This window comes from Saccostrea cucullata, unplaced genomic scaffold, assembly GCF_032062105.1.
Source record: "Saccostrea cucullata isolate Sc308-1 unplaced genomic scaffold, CSIRO_AGI_Scuc_v1 ctg4111, whole genome shotgun sequence".
In the NCBI taxonomy this organism is placed as follows: Eukaryota; Metazoa; Mollusca; class Bivalvia; order Ostreida; family Ostreidae; genus Saccostrea; species Saccostrea cuccullata.
In genome coordinates, this window is record NW_026931609.1 from 6,937 (window position 1) to 12,609 (window position 5,673).

Below are 5,673 nucleotides of genomic sequence, written 5' to 3' on the forward strand. Positions count from 1 at the left end.
CACCCCGCGTACAACATGTTGCATACACCCCGGACACAACATTGATTTTTCGTCAATATCTTTATAAACGAACTGTTTTATTAACAGACAATTTGTACAAACGCTTATATAGTAAACATGTATTTGACAATAATATAAAAGTGACGATAAAGCAAAGCTTTCTTCTGATATTTGATCATAAACAGTGTAGCGTCAATCTTGCTCCAATTCTCGGAATTGTGTTGAGGTGTTTGATAAAACTAGAAGGTTTCCAGTGGATTCATAGGTATCCATATTCTACTTAGATAATGCTTTCTTCCGTACGCATATGCTTTCTGGTGAAAAATATCTGTAAGTTGTGAAAATGGACAAAGAACCTACATTGACCCCCTTTCTCTCGCTTCGGAAGCATACACCCGCGCACAACATAGTATACACCACGCATGTTGGGATATACACGGTGAATTTTAAAAAAGATATGTAAAATATCTTAAGTTTTAAGAAATGATTTAATACCAGATAAACGCACAAAGTTTGTACACGTACAAGTTTTCAACAATAATAAATTAATATCCCCATTTTTAAGATTATTTCTTTCCTCTCAAATAGAAAAGCAAAGTTACAGTGTCAGTTTGACAACAATTTCTGTCCCAAATAGTTTCCTTTATTTTTATAATACTTAGGGAAAAAACCGCTTCTGCCGTTTTAATATACCGAGGACGGGAAAAAGCATTTACAGCAACCATTCATTGTTTTAATATATTAGGTAGATATTTATAAATCATGCATTTCTAAAGGATTGACCTCAAGTTCGAAACATTTGAGCATTGTGCAGTGCGCCGCCTGTGCAATACAGCTGCTATTTTTCAATGACAGATTTCAAGCGCTTTTAAAAACGTTGAAACCTGGAGAAGGGGGGATGAGGGTACGGTAGGTAGAATCGAACATAATGCAATTCAAAAAGGAAAGTATTGAGAAACGGCTTTTGGATTTAAAAAATCCATACTAAATCAACAGCAGAAAGCTAGTCTCGGAAAAGACACCACAAGAGGTGTCTTAAGACTATCTTAGAACTCCTAAACATGGCTGTCGTTTACCACTACCTGTTACAAAGACGTCGTTTACGTCGTGAGCGAGTATTTAGGGATATTGACAACCCGCTAGATTATCTTGATGACGATGATATAATCTGTAAGTACAGACTCCCAAGACATTTGATCACAGGCCTTTGCAGGGACTTAGAACCTCACCTTCATCGACCTACTTTGAGGTCACACGCGATGCCCGTGTCCTTACAGGTTATGGTCGCTTTACGCTTCTATGCAACGGGGAGTTTTCAGGCCGTAACAGCTGATGTTCATAGAATATCGCGCCCAAGTGTGTCCAAAATAATAAAAGATGTTTCAAACTGCTTGATATGAATAGCACCCGAGTATATAAAAATGCCAACCTCTCGACTTCAACTGTTAGAAATTATGCCAAGCTTTCATAATATTGCAGATTTTCCTAATGTTATTGGTGCAATAGACTGCACTCATGTAAGAATTAAATCCCCAACAGTCGATGAACATTTGTTTGTTAATAGAAAGAATTATCATTCAATCAATGTTCAAGGAGTGTGTGACTACAATTTGCGTTTTTTAAACATTGTTGCAAAATGGCCAGGCAGCACACATGATGCATTTGTTCTTGAAAACTGTAGATTAAAAGATTTGTTCGAAAACGGAGAAATTTCTGAAGGGTGGCTTCTTGGAGACAGTGGATATCCGTTACGTCCATGGCTTTTGACTCCTGTGATTCAGCGTACAACACCAGCAGAAGAAAGGTACAATTTCGCACATATTAGGACGAGAAACACAGTTGAGCGTAGGTTTGGGGTGCTGAGTAGATTCAGATGCTTGGACAAGCGGCGGAACTCTATGCTACTCACCGTGCAAAACGTGTCAGATTGTTGTGGCCACGTCAGTTTTACATAACATGTGCATCAATAATAGGTTCCCTTACCAGATGATTGTCTTAATCCATGTGATAATGGTAGGATAGGTGGACAAAACTACATTGGAAATCTTAATGATGGATTAACTTTTAGAAACAGACTAATCAGAGGGAGATTCTCATAATATGAAAACACTTATGTATAGCACAGTGCACAAAAGGGAAACATTTACATCAACATTTTATTGTGTACATTTCATGTTCATTCATAAAAGTAATAGTATGTGTAAAAATTACTTTCTATTACTCTTTTTAAAATAAATTCAGTCTCCAATGTCTTTATTTACACATTTTCTTCTCAGGGGATGTGAAAACTATACCCATGCTACTCAGGTATATTTGGTGTTTCTGTTGCTTTATAACTAGTTTTGCTTGTTCAATTTCCAGCAGTTTCTTCTCCACCTCTAACCTTTCTTTATCCACTTTCAGGATTTCTCTCTGTATTTCCAGCGAGTCCTCACCGTATGAATCTTTAGAGGAGTTTTTCTTTTCTCGTTTCTCAGTATTCTTAGAACCAGTGGTGTCTAAATGTATATGTACAAATGAGATAATAACTTCAGCAATATATATATGTATGGCACGCCAAATCCACAAAAATGAGCAAAACATAGTTTCACAGTGGATAAACTAGGTTTATCGGTTGAAAACTATAGTTTACGGACTGTAAACTATAGTTAACAACGTTAATCTATTTTTAGAATCTTTAGAGGAGATTTTCTTTTCTCGTTTCTTAACACTTAACTCTAGAAAACGATCTGATAAATACAGTTTCACGATTTGTAAACTATAGTTTACAAACCGTTAACTCTAGATAACGATCTGATAAATATAGTTTCACGATTTATGAAACTATGATTAACAACTCTTAACTATAGTTTACGATTGTAAACTATAGTTTACAAACATGTATCTATGTTTATTAACAAAATCTATTGTTAACGCTTTATTCAGACAGATAAACTTAGATTAGCATTCGTAAACTATAGTTAACGACCGTTTAATATAGTTTTACAGATGAAAACTATACTTAACGAATCGTTAACTATAGTTTACGGTTTGTAAACTATAGTTTACAGTCAATAAACCTAGTTTATCATTTGCGAAACTAGGTTTATCTCATTTTTGTGAATTTGGCGTGCCATATATATGATACAAGCTCTCAAATTATAGAGTACGTTTAATAGTATACAGTTTTCACATGCAAACAAGTACTTAGCTGCAGAACTGTAGCGTTTGGTTTAATATGGGCTTATTAGTCTTTTACCATATGTTCAAAGTCTAATATTTATAATCATATCGCTAAAGTTCTGCAACTAACACGTACTACAAGTGTGTAACCCCCCCCCCCCCAGCTTTACTGCTTTACATCTGGATTTTTTGTTAATTGAGGTGTGAATTATTTTTATCTTATTTATATATAGCATATATGACAATATACAAGCAACCAAAAAAAGGTTAAATTGTTTTTGTATAATTTACCTGAGGAATTATTTGCTGAAGCCAATACTGTCTGTGATACTTCGGGGGAATGCAGTGAGGTACTACTAGTAGTTTGTGGAATGCTAGAATCCGTAGATATTGGGGTTTCCTCCGTATCCAGTCCTCCTATGACCCCGTCTATTGGCGTGTCCCCAATGATATCGATGGCCACTACTGTGTCCTCCAGCGGAGTAAGAGACGACGATGTTGGGGGGCCTCCTCCTGTCTGTCGCGAATCTTTCCTTTTTTCTTAGTTTCGGACATGTAAGTTGTCCACTTTTTCCGCACCTCTTCGACGGTCCGTATATGTCCATTTGTGGAACATGCATTCACTTTTTCGCAAATGGAGTCCCATGCTCGTTTTTTGCTATTATTTGTTGTCACATTAGATAACTTTGCAAACAAAAGGGTTTTATTTTTCTCCACTTCTTTCAGCAGAGTTTAGAGCTCCGCATCCGTGAAATTAGGATTTCTTTTACGGTTCATCGTCTACGAAAGTCCTAGGTTTAACCGACAATCAGAACAAGCACACGGGTAGGCCCGTGAAGTTTCATGTGTACATGTAGTGGTTTAGATTTTCATTTCATAGCCATCGTTTCGTAATTCATAATTTACAAGTATTTGCTGGTATTTCAGTTTGATAATTCTATTTACCTTTTGTTTTCAGTTGTAACTTACGTAAAAGCCCTTTATTATTTGTCTTTTATAAGTTAAGACATGAGTTGACATTCCACATGTTTTACTTTTTAAACAGGAAGTGTCATCCATGTTGGCAGTCTTTCCGTAGTACTTTTGATAGCTGCGTTCTGATTAGTTAACTTAGCTTTAGGATCTTTGATAGTCATTGGCTTTTATTTTGGGCCAAGCTAGGGTATTTAAACCCGTGTTCGAGCAGTTTACTTCACTTGGTTAGGGATAAGCCTCATGGCACATTACCTCAAGGTACACGGCATTATAGGTTTCTTTTAGCACGTGCTGAGTGAGCACTTTTTGATAGGTTAGGATGTAGGTTATTAAAAGTAAATTAAGTTTCCCTTTCCAAGTCCTGCCTGGTCTAAGGATATGTAGATAACAGGTCTATTTTCTAGAACCACTATTTATTATTTATTTTTGGGTGTTGTTTATTTTCTGGGTCAGTTATTTTTAGAGCCTAGAATTAGCATTGATATTTTCAGTTCAACTCTAGAGTGTTGATAGAAGTCATATTGGGTGATGTAGCTCATTCCCTTTATATTTTTTTTTATCTCTTTAGGATTTTTCACCTTTTTGATAAGTATGGCAGCTCAGTAGGGACATAGATTATTTTTCATAGTTTTGCCACATTCCTCCCATTTTTCATTACATTTTTCAATTATTTATTTATTGAGATTATTCATTGAGATTATTGAGATTCATTTTTCAGATTAAATTACATTTTTGTTAAAGCTTTATTTATCCTGTGCCATTTTCAAAGATTTTTCTGTTTGTTAAATTTTGATCATTATTTATTATTTGTTATCATTTACAACGGTTAATTCTCACTTTATTAAATTGATAAAACTTACAACTGTGTTTTCATTTAGCGTTGACCATAGTTCAGAAATCCCCTTACCTGGGTTGATCATTTATAACTGGAGATAGTTTACTCCTTTCAGCCAAGTTGGCTAGTAACTTTGGTAATTTATACACTGAAGAGTTCTACTTCCGGTTACACATGCTTGATCGAGTTCATAGTTAACAATTGGTCAGTAGGAAACTATATCAATAACAAACACATATCTACATGCGGCGGATCTAGTCTAACACAGAATGATATCCCGCAATCATTTGATTTGCGTCTAAATTATAGTTAAATTATGTCAGTTCAACGGCAGATTGTAATAATTAACAACAATCTTGGCTAGATATAGCATAAGTTAGATTTAAATATTAAAAACATAAATCGAAATCTATGGTTTAACAGTATGTACTTTTGAAACAAAGAATATATTAGAATCCGACAAAAGTTATGATATCGTAACTTAGGATCTGTCTAAGACAGCTTTGATTTACATGATAAGATATGTCTTAAGATCATCTTAAGATATGTCTTAAGACATATATCCTAAGACACATCTTAAGACAAATCTTAAGATATCTTTGTAAACATAGCCACAGGCTTTTATGTTTTTTATCAATAAAGAATTACTTCATTGAGGCAATAAAAAAAACAACACTCGATTTCCATGTGGACATTTTAAC

The 5,673-nt window shown here is 34.9% G+C and overlaps 1 pseudogene; it reads left to right on the forward strand.

Moving 5' to 3' along the window:
- Positions 1 to 1,061: 1,061 nt before the first annotated feature.
- On the forward strand, positions 1,062 to 2,099 carry LOC134233125 (putative nuclease HARBI1; annotated as a pseudogene).
- The last annotated feature ends 3,574 nt before the right edge of the window (positions 2,100 to 5,673 follow it).